The 24,414-nt window shown below is 35.6% G+C and overlaps 1 protein-coding gene across 1 annotated transcript in view; it reads left to right on the top strand.

Annotated features, from left to right (window-relative positions):
* Window positions 1–24,414, top strand: part of LOC149558007 (uncharacterized) — a 60,027-nt gene that overhangs the window by 1,259 nt on the left and 34,354 nt on the right. The gene's annotated exons all lie outside the window — the stretch shown is intronic.

Raw genomic sequence — 24,414 nt, forward strand, 5'->3', positions numbered from 1 at the left:
TGCGTGGTTATGTGTAATGTCAATATACAGAATAAATCTGATGCGGGTATAAATCATAGGTTTTCAGCAAGATATCCACTTTTCTTAGTATTTATTTACATATGTAGATATGGTTGCTGAAGCAAAAAGACCTCTGCTGCTTTTTGAGACTGGTGTCAACCTTGCTTTTTATGGATTTATAATTTCATACACCTAGCAGATATGGGTTCTTAATCAAATGGCCTTTCTAGAATTTTCAACAAGTCGGTACTTACTTTATTACACATGCACCAGACACAGATTCTTGATGAATAGACCAATATGAGTCTTCAACTGACTGTGTAAGGGTATTTATTAAAATTTGATTCCAAGGGTAAAGTGAGTAGAACTCCCATGATAGATTGAAGCTTTCTCCATGTGTAGATTACAGGTCTCCTGTCATTATGTGACCTGGTTATAATATAACCTTCAAAGCAATGGATGTGACCTTCAAAAAATAAGCATCAGGGTTCTGAAATGATTGCAGCTTGTTTGAGAACATGGATATGGCCTTCGTAAAATTGAAAGTTATTTTGTAAAAGCACTTGTTAATGAACATTGATAGTAACTCATTATTTATTAGGTGGTTGGTCAGATTGGTTGGACTCGGTTGTGAATCCTATGGTATGTGTGTGGTTCAATGAATTTCGACAAGATCTTTTTGGTGCGTGCTTCATTTTTTCTCTGTATTTGTGTGTTGATGATCTGCAGAATCCCATTAGGAACGTTTGTGATTGTTTGATACCTTTATTTTGTTTAGTCTAAAGTCGAACCACTTGCCAGTTTAGCTTATGAGACATCTCTTGTGGAATACACAAGGATATATCTTTCCATTCATTCTATAAATTGTTTATTTTCAACTTCCCAATATTTTTATTCCATAACCAACCTCAAAAAAAATCAAACCTTGCCAATCTGTGCAGAGTACAATCCACTTTACCTTGTATATGTGGATTTAGTTGTGTGGATTGAAATTTTAAATCCATCATGCTATCATTTCGGAATAGATTAAACCTCTCAAGACTGTTGGGTTCTAATCATAACGTAGTTCTAATCATTTTTTCACAAGCACTGACTAGCAATTTTCCTCCTAACCCAGAATTGTTACATTGCACTATTATGTGAAAAAATGTAAACAATTCTTTCATTTTAAATTAAAGAGTTGACTCAAAAGGGACCTCAATACAATACTAAAAATAATGAAATTAGTTTTGGGCATTTATCCTGTGTTGCGTGTATTAGTGAAACCCCCAAATTCAATTCAGATAGATATTAGATATTACATGTGTTGGCCGAAAAAACATAAATATCTCTTTTGAAGACTTAAAATGTTATTAATATGGTGAAGTTAACTATGAGTTCATGAGTCTTTGAGTTACATGTCTTTGAGTTAATTATATTTAAATTTAATGGGGTGAGGGCCACAGGGATATGCACTGGTTGCTCAAGACCAGCTGATCCTGATGACCCAAGGATTATACCTTATTGCACGAGGCATCAATCCATCCTTGCAACTGTAAATACCAATTGTGTCACAAAGAGGGTTCGCAACACGAGTAAAAGTGAACAATATACTCTCTTGAGTATAAAAGGACATGTAGCTCAGTGATTGAGTACCTTAACACGAGTATGAGTGCTAACTGTTTAATGAAAAATTATCAGCTTAAGCTTTAGATAGATTCAGAAAGATCACTCCAATGCAGCCATAAAAACACATTGTAGGAAAAAAAAGAAAAAGAAAAAAAAAGTGTTCTGACCCTCTTTTTTAATGGCTTTCTAGATCTTGCATCTAGACCCTTCTTCCCTCATTAAGAACAAACTAAAGTTGATCTAACACAGTCTTTTCTCTGTAAAATACAAACATGTTAATAAAAATAGACCTTTTTATTATTCCCACTCATCTGCAGCAGGGGAAGATGAAGAAGATGAAGATGTATGGATGGAGGAATTGTCGTCCTCACCACATGAAGATAACTCATCTGTGGCAGGGGAAGATGAGGAAGATGACATATGAATGGAGTGGGAGGAATGCCCTATTTCTCCTTTCACATGTAGGAGAAATTTAGGGGGAGAAATCCTGGAGAATGCTCTTTACAATCCTCTCTGAAATCTGCCTTGGATAAATATTGTAAGCAGTTTCATGGCATTGAAGCCAACTTGGTTGGAGTGAAAAGAGATAGTAAGGCATTGGTTGAAAGTGTAATGTCCCCTCTTGTTTAGGGTCTCAAATAAATAATAATAATGCTAAGCCTTCATTTCTTTAAGTCTCCAAAGGCTGAGGCACTGAACATGTAGGAGAAATTTAGGGGGAGAAATCCTGGAGAATGCTCTTTACAATCCTCTCTGAAATCTGCCTTGGATAAATATTGTAAGCAGTTTCATGGCATTGAAGCCAACTTGGTTGGAGTGAAAAGAGATAGTAAGGCATTGGTTGAAAGTGTAATGTCCCCTCTTGTTTAGGGTCTCAAATAAATAATAATAATGCTAAGCTTTCATTTCATTAAGTCTCCAAAGGCTGAGGCACTGAATAATAAAGGGAATGAGTTGGGAATGAATCACTTAAAGTCCTATAATTCAGTCATGCAACAGGCCACTTTAAGTTAACAATTCTTTTCTTTAGTTGGCAGATTTATGGAAAGACTTTTTCTAATTAATGGAAATATCTTTGCCTAAGTTAAGTCATGTAAAATTATGGATTTATTGAGGGGTTCACAGCTTTTTGAAAGAAGTAAAGTTACAAACGAGTTCAAAGTGAAAGAAGAGGCATTTGCATTAATCTGATTTTCTTATTATTGTCTCTTGCAATTTCCATCAGGATGAAACCAATGAAATCTTCTGTACTGGACGCAAATCAGCACAAAACTACCTACACACAGCTCATGTCTTTGCTTTCCATCTTCACAAGGAAGAAAACACCAATAGCAATAAACAACAACAAACATGTTTGAGTCAAGGAAAGCACAGTTAAAGCTGGCGACAGGAAAAACAATCAGATCTGAAGGTTCCAAGTTACAACAATAATCTGCTACGAATAACTGGTAATATGGCAACCAAAGCTTGGAATTGTCTCTGGGTATGTGCACAAATAAATTCTGAATATCCATCTTCCAGAAGTTGGTCTGTAATTAAGATATGAGGTCTGAATAAATATTTTCTCTGAGACTCATGATTTACTTCCAGATCCTATTTTTATGTTTGTTGTAAGAATGTGGTGAAATGGATCAAGGCAAATTGTCTGTCAACACACAATTCAGTAGAAAGAATATTTCAGAAAGAAATAAAAAACTAGTGGAGGAGCTCCACTGAGCTAAAAAACAGTCTGAATAGGGACTTGGTAAAAGAAACAAAAAACTAGAGGAGAAACTCCCAAAGGCTAGAGGGCAATATTGGATGAAGATTCTTGACATTAAAACTGAATTTGTTACAGCTATATCACAAAATAAAGAACTAGTTAAAAAAACAACAAACTGGAGGAGAAGCTTAACAAGGCTAAAGAACAAGAAAACTCCAGTAAATGAGATCTTCACTGAAATATCCTTTCCTGGTAGATAATCGATACTACAACTTTCTAAAGCAATCCTTAATCCTAATTTTTTACCATTCAAATTTCAAATGCATGCTGCATTAAGAATGGAATTTGTAACATAACTGCAGACATTTAAATTTGGAAAAGTTGCAACTAGGAATTACTTTCACTAAATAGAAGGGGCTGAAATTTATTACAAACTTGATACTTCCTAACACTGATTTGCCTTCCAGCTATACCGAAAATCAGACTTAAGATGTCATCTGCGAGCCCCCCTTCATGGGCAGATTTTCTGTTGCTTATGAGGTCGCTGCCTTCTGAGATAGTTGGACAGGCCTCTACCCGTAGAATGAGCAGATGATATTCTGTGTTTGACAGATTAATAAGTGGAACCAAGTGGTGGACCAAAACCCCTTCCTGTAGCTGATTGAGGAAACAATTTGATAGGTTAGGGTTGCATCCAGGCTCTGGTTTGTTCTAGGGGTTTCGTCTTGAGAACATGAAGGTTCTTGTATAGAAGAAATTAGAAAAAACACCAAATTGCATAAGATGATCTCCAATTCTGACGATCCACATAAATAAAACTTCTTTAAAAAGTTGTAAACTTTCTCAAAAATCTTGGATTTCGGGCGCCTTGCCTTAACATGAACCTTTCCAATTCCAATAAATAATAAAGCTCCCTCCAGGAAGGGTTATCAAATAATAATCCTTTGCGACTCAAATTGGTTCCCCCCAATGACTGAAAACTAGGACTTAAGGGCCCGTTTGGTTGCTGGAATAGGAATAGGAAATTAGCAATATGTTCTGTATTCTCCGTTTGGTGCATCAAATCGGAATAGGGAATAGGAATAGATATTCCCATTTTGCCCCTAAAATGAGCATATGTCCATTCCAAAAAAGAACTTGTTATTGGAATAGCTATTCCTATTCCCAATCTCATTTTTCCAAATTGTATAATCTTTTCAAATCCGTGCTTAGACAAGTTACAGGATAAATTGTACTGAGACTCACAAATGGTGTTGCCTGTGCATGTCATGCTTCTTCCACTGGGAAACTAGGAGCCGATCTGCTCTGGACAATGCCACCATACATATGAACACCAAGGAAACAACTGTCTTTCCTATTTCACCTTCTCATAAACATGTTCCCTTATAAATTACTCGTTGATAAACCATTATGATTCTGTGGGTTGTTTTGATCATAGGCACCCATATTGCACTTTTATGGAGCAAGAAGAAATTGGGTGATGTGATTGAAGAAGAGGTGTAGCAATGGCAAGAACTTTGTGCCTAAATTTCTTAAGAGTCACATCTTATCCCAACATAGGGAAAAGCTTAAATAGAAACTAATTCACCCTATAGACAACAAATTGCGAGAAGTAACGTCCCGTACAATTTGATCTATCATTGCACCAATACAAACACCAACCTTGGCAGAGAATAAGAACTGGCTATCAGGCTCACCGAATCCTTCCAGTTAGGCATAAGATGGGGAAAGGAGAGTTCCGAGCCTTCTCAAGAGTCTTGAGGTGCTCATCTTTAGATTGGCTTATGTATTAGAGCTATTATTCTCTTATTCCCTATTCTAATTCCAGTACAACCAAACAAGCAGTCAAATTCCATGTGAACCAAACGGGTTTGGAATTGCAATTTTCCATTCCCATTCTCAATCTCCATTCCCATTCCCATTCCCAATTCTAAATTTCCAATTCTTATGCCAACAATGAAACGGGCCCTAAGTGATTCAAACATAGACATCTACTTTGATTAATTTAGTGCTTAGCCTTTGGGGAATGTAAAACAACAAGGCATAGCAATTTATTATTTCTTATTAATTGGACTAAGCAAAAGGGAACATTTCAGTCCTTTCTTCCCCAAATTGTTGGACTGCTAGCAATTGTAAATTAGGCTGCTACAGTATCTCTTCGCCTTCCCAAGTAGCATCCTCAACAAGTAAACCTTTCCATTTAATAAGATGTTTCTGGACCATTTTCTTCCTTGTCTTCCTCTCTCTCCAATCAGCAATACCTTTGGGTTCTAGTACCAATTTCCCTTCTTCATCTAATGGTGGCAGCACTTGAGATTGAATTGTATGTTGTCCCAATGCCTTCTTTAGGCAGGAAACATGGAAAATGTTATGAATTTTACTTCCCTTGGGAAGATCTAATTCATATGCAACTTCACCTATTGCTTGTAGGATTTTATAGGATCCATCTTTAGTTTTTTCACACCACTACTCTTCAATGAAGATTGCCTGCATGGTTCTAGATGCAAGAAAACCAAATCTCCAATTTGAAACATTCTCTCAACCCTATGCTTGTCCGCAAACATTGTTTGTTGATCGTAGGCATGCTATATTATATCCTGATAACTTTGAAGTGTCTATCTTACATAGGAGATCTTATTATCATCAAAAGCCAAATCGACAAATGAGAAGACATCATATCCATATAAGTCCCTTAATGGAGACATGCCAATTGACATATAATAGGTGGTATTGTAACAATACTCACCTAAATGAAGCCATCTTGCTCAAGCACACTGCTGCCCTAAAACATAATTCTTAACGTAGCCCTTTACCCATTATTTTATAATCGCTATCTGCCCATCTGTTTGAGGATGATAACTAGTGCTTGGAGTCAATTTTGTATCTACTAATCAGAACAACTCGTGCAAAAACATGCGGATGAATCTTCTATCCTGATCACTTACAATAGTCTTAGATAGACCATGCAACTTGAAAACCTCCCATAAAATAAGAAAACCTAGGATGCTGAAAATTCAATAGCAATGGAAAAGAAATGAGAGTATTTGTCAACCTATCCACAACTACGAATATACAATCTTTCTGTTACATCCCAAATTTTGCCCTAAAATTTTAAACTGATTATAGCCATTGTTTATTTCTTCATGATCGCGTGAAATGGAGTTTAGTTAATTAAATCCGTTGTTATAACATGTGAAAATGAGTTAGTTAATTATAGCTGTTGTTCATTCCTTCATGATCATGTGAAATTGAGTAGTTAATTATAGCCGTTGTATCGACTTAATTATCATATGAAAGTGAGTTAGTTAATTATAGCAGTTGTATCAATCTATTCATGATCATGTGAAATTGAGTTAGTTAATTATAGCCGTTATACATATGTGATGAGCATGTAAAGTTAGTTATTCTGACATGGATGAAATCCCTAACGGTCACTTGATGATTTTGAATCAGCAATTTATAAATCTTGAATTGATATCTTGGCGAGAATGTTGTTTTGAATGATGACAAGATGAAGACTGAAGAGAGAGGGGAAGCATTGCGAAACGAGGTCATCGGAAGGGGATGGCCGAATGGTTTAGTCATTAGAATTGACAGGTTTGAGCTAAAACTATTCTGGCAAGTTTACTAGGACTTGGCAACATATTTCATGGTGGAACCGCATGAGCTATAAAGTGAAACACTATAATAAAACAATGTAAAATAAACATAAATTTTTACCTTTAAGAATTATCAAATATTAATATCATTTAAATATTATTTTACATTCTCAAATATGATCATATGTAAATAATAATAAAATGACACCATTACATTAAAAATATTAATCCAATGATGCCACCTTATCATTATGTACATATAAGCATAGTTGAGAAAATAAAACAATAATAAAATAATATTAATTTTTTAAAAACCTTTAATCTTCTTTCTTTCTCACTATTCCCTCCTTTCTTTCTTTTCTTTTTAGCCATTTTGAAAGACTTTCGAATTGAGTCTTGTAACTGTAGGTAGCCGTAGAGACAAGCTTATTCTTTAATATGGCCTATCAGCATTCATTCATGCACACACTCCCTTGGCTTCTCTATTCTTTGGCAATCGAGTTACCTATAGATACCATTGAAGAGATTGAACTCAGCCCGATAACATAACTGATCAACCTTGTATCGATTCTATTCTACCTTAAACCAATTCAGTACCAACTTCCGCGGGTCACAGAGCAAGCTAGGCAGTTCTTCTAAGTGTAGGACTCTTCGCAAAGTTTGGTGACAGAGTCACGTAAGCTTTTTGATACAATCCTTGTATTCCTTTACTTTTATTTTTAAAAATATGAATGCAAAAGTTAATCTTTAAGCCGTCAGTAATAGGATGTGAAATTGACCACCGAACAGTTCATCAAGTTTGCCGTGACCCTTGCAAAGTTTTCATTTTTCATTTGTGATAATATGACAATAGTTAATGCACAAGTCTATTGAATACCTTGTAAGTCAATCGATTCCCTTTGGTGATATTGTTACTCTGATTTATACATAAGTCTGACGTTTTCTTTTATTCATATAAATATCTGAATATGTAGAATTTCTCTAAATCATTTAAGGTCAATGGCAAGAATATTATCATCTCAGTTGGTAATCAAAGGCATCCTGATATAATAAAAATAACTGAAAGTGAGATAATGAAACCAATACACCAAGGAATTCGCCAGGCGAAAATGCCAGTATATGGGGAAGAAGGTGTAAAGTATCTATGTGAAGTTAATCTGAAGGCACCAAGGAATCACCGGCTTGTTGGCTTGAAACTGGTGAGGAGGTGAAGAGATATCTGCAAAACAAGAATGATATCAGAAGTAAATAATTAATAAAATAAATAAAGCATTAGCTCAAGCATGTTCCACTCGTGAAGGATGTTGTCAAGCCGAGTGGTGGAGATCGAGTTTGATGACCCACATTTTGAAATCCTTGGCCAGGGTGAATTAGGCAGATTTGCCGGAACAAGTGATCTTTGTTGATTGTCCAGATGCTTCAGTTATTTTGTCGAATAACTGTTGGGACTTCAACCCACCTGGATACTTTGATGGTTGGATCTATGAACATCCCAAGCTCGACCTCGGGGTAGGGAGGGCCGTTCTATTAAATTAGAATAAGTGGGGATAAGTAATGTTCCACGGTTGGGAGGTTAAGCCTATGTCAATGCTTCTCTCACCAATGCTAGGGCTTGGACAACAAGTAAAAGAAGTTTCACAATATTCACTGTATGTTCCTTTCACCTCTGAATGTTTAGTTGTTTCATTTCAAGATGGAAGTTATTTACTCTTTTATTAGCTTTTACAAATAACTTTACTTAAATAAGATATTTCTTTTCAAGAACATCTGTTATTTAATTTCAGTTAAATAATTACAAGTAGTTAAATGATTACATCTGATATTTACTTTCAGTTGATTAAGAAGTTAATTGATAACATCTCATTTTGTATTCTTGGAATTTTAGTAATGTAAGTAGATTTCATTTCAGTTTAAATAGTTGTTGGAATTCTTATTCATGTGAATAGAGTTAGAGAACAGTTTAGTTTTAGACTAAAACTTGTTAAGGAAAAACCATATATTACACTTCCCTTGGACCTATGGTAGAAAAATCAGGGTCAATTTCATACAAAGCTCTCATCTCATCAAAACCAAGAACTTCAACCTTCATCTTGGTCAACAAAGATCTCCTTCTACTCAATGAATCTGCAACTCTGTTAGTGACTCCACTTTTATGCTTGATCACAAATGTGAAATTCTGCAAATACTCAACCCACTTCATATGCCTCTGATTCAATTTATGCTGACTTCCCAAATACTGTAAAGCCTTATGATTAGTATATAACAAAAACTCTTTAGGTACCAAATAATGTCTCTACTTCTTCAAAGCTTGAACAATAGCATAGAACTCTTGATCAGATATAGAATACTTCTTGTTAGCATCATTCAACTTTTCACTAAAGAAAGCAACAGGTTTACCTTCCCAACTCAACACAACTCCAATTGCACCACCACTTGCATCACATTCTACTTGAAATACTTTATTAAAATCAGGCAAAGCTAACATAGGTAATTCAACAACCTTTTGTTTCAAAGTTGCAAAACTCTTATTAGCTCCATGTGTCCACTTGAATTCTTTTTAACTACTCTCATTGTCTCAGTCATAGGATTACAAATTCAACTAAAATTTCTGATAAACTTCTAATAGAAACTCGCCAACTCATGAAATGATCTAACTTCCCTAACATTCTCAGGTGCAGGCCAATCCAGAATAATTGTTACCTTTTCAGGACCCATCTTCAAACCATCAACAAAGATCACAAAACCAAGGTACACAATCTATTCCTTCATGAATGAATATTTCTCAGATTAATCAGCAACTTCTCTTCTTTCAGCCTCTGTAACACTTGTCTAATATGCTCAAGGTGTTCTTCTCTGGTCCTACTAAATATTAGAATGTCACCAAGATATACAATTACAAACTTACCCAAGAATTTCTTTATAATTTCATTCATTAGCCTCATGAAAGTACTAGGTGCATTAGTTAAACCAAAGGCATAACCAACCACTCATACAAACCTTCATTGCTCTCGAAATCAATTTACCATTCATCTCCTTTGATTTTGATATGATGATATTGACTTTTCAAATCAATCTTTGTGAAATATCTTGCTCGACTCAAGCAATCCATTATGCCATCCATCCTAGGAAATGGAAACCTATACTACACTGTTATCTTGTTTATAGCTCCAGAATCAGTGTACATTCTTCATTCTCCATTCTGCAACAATTATGTACTTGCCTATTAAGTTCTTCATTCTCAGTTGTTGTTAGTCTATAGGGTGCTTTGTTTGGCAAACTAGCTCTAGGAATCAGGTCCATACAATGACTTATACTTCATACTGGTGATAAACCATCAAGTCTCCTTGTACTCGGTGAGTAACTCTTCAACTTCTGTTGGAACTCGGTCAACACTATCATCACTCGGTGTATTAGAAATTACAACAAAGCAAACATATTGTGTCTTCACATCTTTGACAAACTGATTTCCATTCACTAGACAAACCCTAACTGTTGTACAATGATCCTCATTTGGTTTCTCTATCAAGGGCAACAACACTTGTCTCTTTCCATTAGCCCAAATGGTATACTGATTCAACCTTCCATTATGCACTTCTTGTCTATCATATTGCCATGGTCTACCCAAAAGAATATGACAACAATCCATAGGCATGATATCACACAAGACTTCATCATAATATCTCCCAATCTTAAATTTCATAAGGCATTGTTCACTTACTAGTAATTTATGCTCTTCGCTGATCCAAGCAATATGGTATGGTTTAGGATGTTTCAACCTCTACAATTGCAACTTATTAACCAATTCTGCTGATGCCAAGTTATCTAAACTGCCACTGTCAATGATTACCTTGCAACATCTATCTGCAATTTTGCATCTTGTCTTGAACAAACTTCTTCTTAAATAGGTTCCTTATCAGCTTTATCATTCCACAAGGTTCTCCTCTCCATCAAGTTCCTTCCATTTTCAGGTTCATTAGGTGGACTTAAAGATTCTTCTTGACCTAAGACATTTCTGCCACCACTTCCTTTCTTCTTTTCTGCATGAGTACATTCAAAAGCTCTATGACCTTCTTCTCTACACTTAAAAACAAGTTCCACAAAACTCTTCTCTACTATAACCACGTCAGTAAGAACTACCTCTTCCTCGGTGTGAACTACCACCTTTCCACTCGGTCTTGCCTTTATCTTCACCTTTCCATTTGTAATGCCCCGCCAAGGGATCCAAAAGAATTAACCTAAAGTTTTACTAAGTTTGCCAAACAATTTTTTTTTTTTTTTTTTTTACATGAAAGATAAGCTATTCATATCAAACACATAGTAGCGGAAGCAATAACATACATTCAACTGAAAGTATACATAACAGGTTACATTCCTTAAGGATCCCAAGACGTTGAGTCACATTTAACTTAATTAAAACTAAGTCTAACAACTACCACATCCACATGAAAGAATAATTAAAAGGTCCACTGTCCATATTATACATTTGTTCCAAATGCCTATTCAGATTGCTCAATCATCCATTGTACATGTCACATCGTATGAAAGGCTTAAAAGATTAAACATATGTAAAAATAAAGATACATCATCCTCATCGAATCCATGATACTAGTGCAATAAAGTAAATGAAACCAATAACATACATGATACATCCATCCATCAATAAAGATATAACAACCATCGTAAAAGATAACTAAGTGCGTGGTTCCTCCCAACCGTCAATAGCATCATCAGACCATCGTGGGCCCTAGTCAACCCTCTTGCAAGTCACCGAAGAGATCATCGGTATTATCATAGTAGGAATGTCACTCCTAAAACATGCTACTATGTATGCATAAAGAAATCTAACATGCATGAATAAAACATAAGATGATCCTACAAAATAGATAACATCATCTATCACATGCTAATCATCAATATAGAGAAACATACCAGTAAATAACATCCATTATAAGATCCATGAATAAAATGAAAGTAAATGCCAACAAAGAATGCTCCAGCCATGGTGTCTCGGACGGATCTCAAATGGTAAGAGTGAAAAAGCACTACCACTCGACTGCGTGAAACCTAAATGGCCCGCTCCCACCGTGCTGAAGAGATAGTCTCAAGTCCCAAATAGGAATCAAATCACATAACACAAGTATTCTCTAAATTTAGGAAATCCTAAAAGTATACTAACTCAAAGATACCAACATAAAGGGTTGACACCTATACCCAGAGGCACACAAGACACATAGGAAACCTACTATGTAAGCGGGAAAGTGTCATTGCACAAATCACGCTAGAGTTACCTTGGTAGTCTCTCCATAGACCCCGGCCCCCTAGTGATCCCTATGCGGCCACTAGTATCCTCTCGTACTGACGAGACATACTACGGAATGCAAGGTCGCAACCAAGCGTTCTCTCTACTCCCATCCCAGTCTATACTAGCACTCGAGGCATGGGCGAGAACATACAATTATCTTATTAGGTTCATTTTAATCCCCATTTAGTGTAAATGTTTTCACTTATTAAATAACTTACAATGAGTTACCTTGGCAGCCGCTTAGGGCCTCGACCGCCATTGGGAGCCACTTCTCGACACTACAAGTAGATAACCTACCCTAGGCTCATGAAATCACAAATCACAAAATCACCTCAGTCCTATACAAGTGACTGAAAAGCATCATAAAGATAATCAAAATAATCACATCAGTTCTCCACGAGCAACTGAAAAACATCCAATGATAATCATAATATCCATCGGTTCTCAACGAGCAACCGAAAAGTATCTCAAAGTAATACTGATCGAAGACTCCAAAATAGTCAAGTCGAAACATGTCACAACATGACATCATCAAGATCAAAACAAACACTTCAGTCCCATCAAGGCGACTGGAAAGTAACCCAAGTATAACTGATCGATGACTCAAAAATGGTTAAGTCAAGTATCTCAAATACATACACCTCAACTTCACACAAGAAGACTGGAAAGCAATAACAATCAGTAAATACAAACATCTCATAGAGCATACCATCACATTACCATGGTTGGGTTTAGAAAGATTGAGATCAAATAACATCAACATGCCATCACATTCGCATAACTCCCAAGTCTATGGTAGATGTCCTAATTGGTCAACACTCTAGGACCACCCATACCCCAAATATGGATAGCATAAAGAACAAGATACAAACACATTTTAGTTTGCTTTCGCAATCACATGATTAAGCCAAATATGAGGTTTCAGTTTCCGTTTCAAGTATACTTCAAGTGTATAAGATTCTTTGTTTAATTTTCAAGTCAACTTATTTATCTTTTCAAATAAAACATAGAATTATCCCTCCATTATTTTAAAACAATTTTCTAAAATAGTCAAAAGATAATTATTTACTTATTTAAATCATTAAACTAATTCCCATTGACTTCTAATAAAATCATTGCATTATTTTACTAAAATCAATGTTACTAATAATTAAATGAAACTCCCTTAAATCCAAGAGCATCTCCCATTATTCAAATCATAAGAATAATACTTATCAACTTTCAAATAATTAGTTTACAATTTCCTCAAAACACTTCAAGGACAATCATTTTTTTAAAATAATCTTCATTGATTTTAAGTAAAATCAATATCATTAATAATTCAATTATTTAATTCCACTAAACACTTATTAATATCTCTTTTCTTTTAATTTGCCCTCATTTAAAAATCCATTTACTTAAATTGACTAATAATTAATTACAGTTCTTCTACTATTAAATAATCTTAATTAAATTAAATTAAATTAGAGTAGTTAATAAATCATATAAAACTAATGCATAATAATAAGATTCTATTTTAATTCGAACCCAAACTTGAAACAATTTCCAAATTTTGATTCTTCTGAGGGAAGATTGCAATAATATTTTTAATTCCCATAATTGGATGAAACAATATGCATGCCCGAATTCCAAATTACAAAATTGAAGATTCATTCATAGAGAATTATTCAGACACACATAACAAACACGATGAAGATAGGAAGAGAAAGAGCGTAATAAAATATGCGAAATAATCACGAGTGCCTACCTGGACATTGATGCTAATTTGCTACGCCTCATAAAATTTGTAGAGAAGCTCCTTCTCTTAGAATCCTCTGCTTTCCGAAAATTCATTCCTTCTCCAACATTTGCAATTCCTCCAAGAATCGAACCCCCCCAAGTAACTAGGAGTGCTTGTAGAAGCATATGAGGATGTCCATACACACTAGGAGAGCCTGTATATAAAGGCCTCTAAGATGCATCTAGAATGTGTCTAGAAAGAATTAGGAGATAAGAATGACAACTAAGCACATAACTTCCACGATAAGAAGATAGACATGATGAGGTGTCTAGAATGTTGTAGACACCATGTGCTTAAATAATGTGCTAACTCCTAAGTGTAGACAACATGTGCATAATTAGAGTGCAAACTCTTGTATTGTCAATATGACAACTCACAAGAGTTCACATACTCCTGTGTGAATAAATATTAAAATAATGCACATTACTTTATTTAATATTCACTTTCTCTATTTATTTTTAAAATTAATTTATTAATTTTAAATCTCATGGACTTATCGTGAAATTTTTAATAAATTAATTTCTTTTCCATTTTCAATTTTATTTTCGAAACCTAATTGATAAAATATTTATTAACTTAAATAATAATATTATTTAGCATTTATTTAAAAATGAACTTTAAACATATTATTATTAAATTAAATAAATATTATCACATTCCAAATCTAAACTTATAACTTTTATCTTTAAATTTAATTTTTTTTATTTAATTAATTTTCCAATTAATTAAATAAAATAAAATATTAAAATACCATATTAATTTTCTATTAAATTAACTCATTAATTAAATCTTTTAATTAGACTTAATTAATAGAAAAATACACCAAAGACTCATAAAATAAAATAAGAAAACCCATCATAGCAAAACACATACAAAATCAAACCAAGGGTTAATATCACGAATTACGTCATCCGACATATTCAGAGGGTACTCGATTCAGATGCTTGTCCTAATTTTCAATTAGGACAAATGGCTTAAAGGGTTGGGATTTGGACTTGAGAATTTATCTCCCCTCTCTTACCATTGAGATAATGCGATAGGGTATGCTCATCCTGGCAATTCAGGGAAGTCGATACCCGGTACCTGCAACTTGCATAAAATCCATGCATGTACAAGAAAAAACAGGCAATGGCAGGAAGTCGTGCATCGTGTAGATCCTGACTAGCAGGTGACTACGACTCCCTTCCTTAACCACATCAGAAACACCATACAGAAAGAAAACAAACACGCACACCATACACATGCAAGTATGGGGTAAGTATCCATAAGAAAACACATATGATAATAAATCATCTAACTAATCATCATCAATAACTGCAAACACCGTAATAATCATCATACATACATAAAGTAAGGAGTATCAAGTAATCTCATCATATGATCAATTGAATTTGAAACAATATTTGATAATCTCAAAATAATGTTACTAATATCATCAACATAAAACTGTCCTAAAAGAGTTCGGCAACAATAGCAAAATGCAAACTAGGGCAGGCACTACACCATTCACCTTTGCCTTTATCTTGCATTGTACCATCGGATTTCCTATTTTCTTCATAAGATCAGCCTCTACCTCTTTGAAATCTTCCTCCTCTTCCTCTTTCTCTTTGCTCTTGCCTCTTTGTCAAAACGTCTTTCGTTTTCAAAGCATACTGATATGCTTCTTCCATATTATCCATCTTAACATAATAATTCTCATCCTGAATCACCATCCTCAGTCCATTCTGGTATCTTGCAACTTTCTCAACATCATCATTGACATGTCTAGATCTGATATCTAACTTGTATAACTCAGTATAAGCCTTTGCTATCATCTCTTTCTGCCTCAAGTTTTGCATTCTCCTCAACAAATTAACCTGGTAATCTGTAGGGAGGAACTTCTTCTTCAGTTGACCTACCATCTTTACCCAAGATTTGATCTTCTCTTTTCCTCTTCTCTATCTATATTTTCGCTAATGTTCCCACCAAAGCAAAGCATGACCCTTCAACTTGGCGACTACTATTTTCACTTTCTTAATATCAGGGGTTCCTTCATAGTCAAAGAATTTCTCCATCGCAGAGATCCGATCCAACAAGTTATTGGCATCCAATTTCCCATCATAACTAGCAACTTCGATAGCAGGTTTAGAATTCACCCTAGACAATACCCTTGCATTTCTTCATCTTCTTGTACTTTAGGTTCAAGATTAGGTACAACTATTGCTTCATCATCACTAACATCATCAAGATGTACTTCTCTCCATTGGGATGTCTCAACAACATCCAATCTGGCTGCAATTTGTCTCAGCATGTTCATAATAGCATTGTCTACATTTCGTCTAGCTTGAACCATCTTGACAACAGGTTCTTGCAAGATTGTAACCCTTTGCAAGTTATAGGTCAAAAATCATATGTGACACCCTATAACTAATCCAACTTGGGTTCTCCACAATCCCAAACTTGCAAGGAATTTGCTTTGATACCATTTGACTCAAGGGAGGATGATAACTAGGGCCAATGGCTTACACAGCTACCATGCAACCTCACTGAGTTAACACAACGTAAGCAAAACAACCAAGAGACCACGCCAGAAGTAGAGGGAGCAATAGATCTTATTTGATTCAACAATTAATTCATACATGCCATGCTGTAAGGCCTTCCCAATTGTGGCCAAATACAAAGATTTAATTACAGAATGGATTCGTCATGTATCACGCACGATTTGCAACCTTTTAGTCTCCAACTCTAACCTCTACCATCCTCTGCCAAACCTAAGACTTGATACTCCGATTTTTATTTGCCAAAACGGCTTACAGAAGATTCCAGATCTGCATTGGAGAAAGAAACAACCCAATATAGGTCCACACACTTTCAAATGATCAATCCCATACATTAATTTTAACTCACAAATTAAATACACAAGTCAGCTCTCAAAGAAGAACCAATCAGATAACTCAGTGAACAAAGGAAACCAAGCATCACGAAACACACTTAGACGAGCATCACTGAACACACTCAACGAACGAAGTAGAGAACTTGACAAACGAAGCAAAAGATCACTCGATGAACATAGCAAAGGATCAATCGACAAGCATATGCACTTGAGCCAAGTCAGGCCAACTCGATGAAAGAAGACAAAGTGAATCCACTGAGCCAACAACAACAACAGCTGCCAAGCAGGTCCAAGAAGTAACTGAGCACTACCATACCGAATGAGTAGGATAACCAAACAACCCAAGATGCTCCTGCATCAGTGATCCATTTTCAGCAGCTGCTTAATTTTTTTTTGATTTCTTCTTTAAAATGACAGGTATGCTGTAAGGTGTTTGTGCTAACAGTCTTTGATCCCTCTTCTAGCTCAGTTACATGCTCAAAACTTGTTCAGGTGTACAACCTGGAGGAATATTTCCAAACACTACACTACGTTTATCTAACAAATTCTGGATATCCACATCATAAGGTGACTTGCTGTTGGTGGTCGGTTTTTTGGGAATAAAACACTGAGCTACCCATTCCACATCCTCATGTCAAAAAAGATCCTCCATCCTCTTTGCGAAAACCACGTGTCCCACCATCTTCCATAGCCTTAAGCACTGTTTTCTTCCCATCAATCATGAATTCCAACTGTATGTGCTTGAATTCTTAAACACATTGTTCAAGTGACTTTAACTGGTTCTCCTAGAATGGTGTCTGCATTAGTCAACCTGAGAACATAGAAATCACCCGTCAAAGTGTACTCTCCAAATTTTATGTTCAGTTTTGGCACAACTCCGCTGTAACTTAATGGAAAACCATTTGCAACAATAAGACTAAACCCAGGGTATTCCTGAGCCCGTAGTCCATGCTTGCTTTCTAATCATTCATCTATAAAATTATGTTTGGATCCACATCCACTAATGTACCGTCATTTACCCTTTATGGACATCTTTGAACTAGAAAGGATGACTGCAAAGGTACTTCTAAAAATGTGGCAGTGTGTGGAGTCTCTTTGCCTGCAGTATCTTCCATCTCAATTTTCCGAGGTTGAACCTCTTTTACAACATCTTCTTCAATGTTGTCCTCCTACTCATTTTGTTTGTCATCATCACAATGGACTTCTATCAAATGCAGATTTCCTTTTCCAAGGCAGCGATTACCAAGTTCCCATGGTTTCTTGTAGGGGAAACATAATTTTCTTCATCTTAATTCATGTCATGTCTTTTTCTCAAGTTTGGAAGGCATATTTCTTTGCTGATTGAAACCCATGTTCTTCTGTTGATTTGAACTTCTCTTATCAGATTTCCAAGGACTGAAATGTTTTTTTTTGTGGTTGGTAGAAAGGTGTGACGTCTAAGTCCATGGCTAACCCAATAGCAACATCTAATGAAACAGGCCTATGTGACTTAACCAAACATTTTAATTTGTCACTTAAAACTTCAACAAAGAGCATTGTCACTCTATTTTGAGGCATATTAGGGACCATTAGGAATATTAGTTTGGAATTCATTTATGTAAGACTCGAAAATTCTTACTTACTAAAGCTGTGCTAGTTCCCTATAATAGATCTCTATGCCTTTTTGGTCAAAATCAAGTAACCAGCCTCTTGACAAACTCTTCATAAGAATGAATCATGGCATGATCTTGGGAGAAAGTCTATGATGCCACCAATTATATGCTATTCCTTCCTGGCGTATGGTAGCAAACTGAATCACTTTTTCCTCTTCCATGGGCTCAAGTGTCAAAAAGTATCCAACTTATGAGTCCATGATCTTACTGACATTTCATTGGTTCCATTAAAAGTTGGCAAATTTATATTGTTCAAAGCATCCTTAATACTCCACAGGTTGTGTGCCCTACCTAACTAGTCCTCTAGATCTCGTCTTACCTTTCTAAACAGTATCTAGCCACGTCTTTACACTGGTTCATGAACTGATTTAAGTTCATTAACTTCGTTCCATCAACTGCCAGTTGCAAATATTCGTTTCAAGCCACCATAATTTCATCTGTGATGCGTTTTTCGTCTTTCTCTACCTCTAGAACCACTTCTTCGATAGGCCTTGGTAAGAGAAGAGGTTTATGAGGTTGATCAGAGGTGGTGTCTTCTGTGGTAACAACACTAGATAATGTCCTGCCATGCTGTTCATTTCTAGCATCACTTATATACCCAGCTGGATTTTTGTGCATGTGGCTGTTGGACCCTTAGATTTTTTATTTGAGCAAGAAGTTGTTGAGACTGCATAAACATTTGCATTATCTATTGTTGTTATTGTGCCATCTGTGCCATAATAAAATGCACATTCATTACCCCCATCATTTTTTTGTTCTTCCATGTTGCCTTGATCAAGCCAGGGATTCATTTCTTCAGATGCTTCTGACTGGTGATGGAATCTACTTCTGGTGAAATATTCAAATATCTATATAATCCCGTTCCTCTTGAGTACATGGGACTGCCATAATTTGACATGCATGTGATTAAAAGTAACATGCAAACACATCATTTGACACGCAACTGAAAAAGCTATCAAGCAATTGAAAAATATATGTCATGCAACCTCACAGGTGGGCAAGATTTGTGGCTCTAATACCACTGAAATCTCCTTTCCTGGTAGATAATTGATACTACAACTTTCTAAAATAATACTTAATCGTAATTTGTTACCATTCATATGCATGCAACAACAAGTATGGATCTTGTAACATAATTGCAGACATTTAGAATTTGGAAACGTTGCAAATAGAAGTTACTTTAATTAAATAAAAAGGGGCAGAAACTTATTACAAACTCCTTCCAGCTATACCGAAAATCAGACTTAAGAATCAAGATGTTATCTGTGATTTCCTCTTCATGGCGGGTTTTCTGTTGCTTTTGAAGTAACTGCCTTCTGAGATATTCAGACAGGCCACTAGCTGTGAAATGAGCAGAAGATTTTCCTTGTTTGGTAGGTTAATAACTGACCAAGTGGTAGACCAAATCACCTTCCTTTAGCTGGCTGAATTGAAACAATTTGATAGCCCAGAGTTACATCCAGGCATAGATGTACTACTGGCAGAGTACTCTCCTAGTTGCAAAAACTGGCCGAGTTTTCTGTGCTGGCGAGTTTTTACAACTTTTACTGGTGGAAAAAACTTGTCAAATCTTCAGCAAAAACTCAACTTGCCAAGCCAAAAACTCAAAAACTCTTTCGTAGTTTTATAACAACACTTAAGGAAATAAGCGACCCAAATTAATTTCACTTTTTAATTTCTTCACTTGTATTTTGCTGAGGGGGAAAATAGTCTTCCAAACATTTGTATTCCAAACACTTGCAGACTGATTTTTATCGATTTGAAGTAGAGTTTTTGAAGAGGATGACATCAATGATTTGGAGAGGCAAGCCATGGAGGAGGAGGTTGGATTTGGTTTCACATTGGATGACATTGAGTTGAATGAGTAGTCTTACTAGTGCCAAAGAGAACCTAGAGGCAGAGCTACATGTAGGATGGAGGACGAGCCATAGACTGAGTTAGACATACCAAGCAAGGAGGCACAGTCATGCCCAACGCAAACTTACCTCTCCCTTAGGTTTTACTAGAGCTGAGAAGAGGAATATGTAATTAGAATGATGTATTTAATTTTTTTAGTTTTACATGAATCATTTGCTATTTTGCTTCCAGCCATCAACATTCCTCATGAGAATGTGATTTTGTACCCACCTTTTGCTTAAATATATCCTAAGCTTGTTTCTTTTCTATTCTCATTTAATGACTCATTTGATGCATCTTCTAATTGAATTTTGCAAAAAAATGCATTTCTAATTAAATCTAAGCAATGCTTTAAGCCACGAGTATTTTCTCAAGTTGTCGCTTAAAAATCCAAGTTCTCCCCAAATAAAATTTTCAGGCCTTGGCGAGTTTTCCAACTATGCATCTAGGCTCTAGTTTGTTCCAGGGATTTCGTCTGAAGAGCATGAAAGATTTCTTCAATAGAAGAAAGTAGAAAAAATACCAAATTGCATATGCTTCTTCAATTGCCACCGTTTCACTTGTATAAAACTTCTCAAAACTTTCAGGTTTGCTGATTGAACCCTCAAATATCTTCATGAACTGCTCGTCGAATTCAATCATGAGTGGCAACGTCTTGGGAAGTCAAAGTCTGAAGAATCATGCCACTTACAACTACTTGTCTGTCTTTTTTTATTTACTTATTCAGATTGCTCTTCGCATTCAGATTCATCTGTGATAACTTGAAGATCTTCTTTCAATGGGTCTATCTGATTGCCTTCCTTTTAAAGGATATTTGAAACTTCACGCAATTCATCCTCAAGATTCTCCCCTTATGGCATGAACAAAGTTTACCAAGGATTTCCTTTTCTTCAAGCTTGTGGTGATCTTCTTGTAGTTCGTCATACTCACAAGTCTCCAAATATCCACCTTCACTGCTTATTATTTCTTTTCCTTGGATGAATTCTCTTGAGTTTTTTTTCGACGCCTTCCTCTTGTGATGTGCATCTTCTACTCGAGTACAGTGTTGTTAAGCTCAATCTTGTCATCTCCTTGCAACTCATTCTCCTCTATTGGATGAAGATGCTATATTCTCCTCTATTGAATGAGATCCTTGTTATCTTCCTTCCATGCCAAACTCTTTCTTTCATGGTATGCTTTCTAAATTTTCTGTATCTTGTTGCTCACAGTTAAACCATCCCATCTTTGCTTCTCTTGCTTGATAATATCTTAACATGGTTGACAAGAGAATTCTGAATGTGCCACATTGTGTAGTCTACACTATTGTTTTTATGATCATATTAATAAGAAAGCATTTTTAAAAATAATACACACAAAATACGTAGTATGTACCCTGGGAAAACCTCAAAGCTCGAAGGTTAGGAACCCAGCAAATAATCTCTGATTATACTTATCAAAATGATTAAGTTCAATACAATTTTGTCAATATCGATTTTTGATCTATCTTCAGTATATGACTACTACAATATCAAGTTGCTGAATATATGTCTTTCTATATTACAATTTGTGATCAATCCAATACAAGTCTTTGATATATACTGAGATATATCTTATGCAATATCTGACTTCTGTGATATGTGTATCCTCAAACTTTTGTGATATGTATATCATCGGCGATATATATTTTGTGATATGTATATCATCGGCAATATATATTATAACCTCTGCAATATGTATATTCTTTGCAATATATATTATAATTTCTGCAACATTAATATCCCCCCTCTCTCTCTCTCTATATATATATATATAGTTTGTAGACTCGGACTCAGAGATTACTTGGCAAGCCCAAAATTGCAATGACTCCAACCGGTTCTAACTTTAAGGAACACCAAATTGGTTTACTTTTCAGACATCTGACATTTTGCCAAACACTTTGCAGGACACCTGTTTTGCTGTCCTTTATTTTCAGATAGCATTTGCTTGCTTGAAGTGATTTTAAATGAAGTTTAAATGCTAGCAAATAGTTATTAAGAAATCCAAGTAAATAATTGAAACACAGATGCAGTCGCTTTTGACCATTTCAATGCACACATATGAATGACTTTTACATGTAAAACGTGCATCTACAGAAAATTAGTATTTTCACAAACACTTGGCATGCAATCTAATCAACTGACTATGAGCAGTTCAGTTATGACATTACATCAAGTACTTGGAGTGCATTCCTATTTTCCCCACAACTATTCAAACAATCTACAAAGACAACTACTAAATTATGCACACATTGAATTTCAGAATTATAATGGAATCTAACACATGTAGATGTTCAATGTTGGGTTCCTTGTTGATGCTGAACTGACTTTGACAACAATGAAACCTCTATATGTTCAAACTCTGTCATCTGAAGATTAATTGCAGCCCTATGACAAGAAACGCTGCTCCAAATTAGTGATCACAGCTAGTATAATTTCCAATGCTGCTTCTGTATTGATGATCCCAGCCCTTCAATATGCATCCAAATGGTGTCCAATGCTAGTATAATGGTAGGAATGTAAATGCCTGAGGTGGCTGGCCCTTGTCACGCTTATTTGCAGCAAAACTAGAGCAATTCTTTACTCAATTAACCTCACAATCCCAGATTGATTTGCATCCAGCTGATCGGATAACAAAAACAATTCATTGGCATAAGATCCAACTCAAAGTGCTGAAAGACATTGAAGAAAATTCACCATTTCCTCCAATCCAGTGCCAAACCCTTGGAATTCATACTTCATTAAATAAACAATGCATAATGAAATGGTTCATTTCTAGCAAGGCGTTATATTTATAACATTGTAATACGAAGGCTTCTTCTTTACACTCAATGCCAAAAGTCTTCATGAGCACACTTTTCACTTAAATGCCCTTTTCTTTATATGTAGGGCACATATTTGAATAATATAAGTTATTAACTCCCTTTGGCTGCAAAAATGACCTTTTCATCAATATCATGATATTCTGACACATAAGGTCGTTTCCTATGCCCAAGATTTAAAACTTTTCAACGTGGTTCTAACGAGATATGAAATTAAGGTGACCAATGTACAATACCAACAAAAATAAAAACCTTAGTGTATTTAATTAAATAACAATCATAATTCACCATCTTGCGAAAATGATTGAAGAAACATTAGAATCAAAATCTGACAATGCATGAGTCATCCAATGAAAAAAGACAATGAATGAACTTGATGGGGTGACTTACAAAAAATAGACACTTCCTTCAAGATTAGCCCAAACCAGAAGTCAAATTAAAATTGAGAGCATCATTCAACTCTTCTAAACTCATTTGAGCTAATTGGAACCATCTTGGAACCATCCATTGACTTTCTACAAATAGTAAGTCCCACCAAACAAAGCCATAACACTCAAAGGGTCTTGTAATCACCAATATTCGTCTATAAGGACCCAATAATAGGCCAAATCCATCTGCTATCATGGTCATGCTAAAAGGGGGACAATCCTATCCTCCCTTCCAAAGATTGCTTGTCCTCAAGCAATCACAGGATTCAGAGAAACATAGTGAAACACCTGGATCCCAAGGATAAACATGTATAATATTCCCGGTGTCACCTGCAAACTCCTGTTATGATAACACTATCCACAGCTATCTTGAACATACTGTCACCACACCAACCATGATGACTCAACTAATCTTAGTGCCAATCTTATCTCCACTTGGATCCCAGGAGTGAGGAAACTCACATCCATCCATAACAAGGAAAAATGGATATCTAATATCATCTGCACACCCTACCAATCTACCATGAGCATGGAGTCTATTTGTGCAACAGGAACTAGTACTCCCAAAAACATTTATACTATAACCTACATATCCACCCTCTGTGAAATCTTCATGGATATTTTGTCTCTACAAGTAGCCTCTTGCAAACTTGTAACAACTAACCCCATCAATTGTAGATGGTGGAAACTGATCCTATTAGAGATGGTACGAACCTGGAGCCAACCGACCCTTGTGCAA

The sequence above is a fragment of the Cupressus sempervirens genome, chromosome 5, assembly GCF_028749045.1.
Source record: "Cupressus sempervirens isolate cs-2001-9-10 chromosome 5, ASM2874904v1, whole genome shotgun sequence".
Classification (NCBI taxonomy): Eukaryota; Viridiplantae; Streptophyta; class Pinopsida; order Cupressales; family Cupressaceae; genus Cupressus; species Cupressus sempervirens.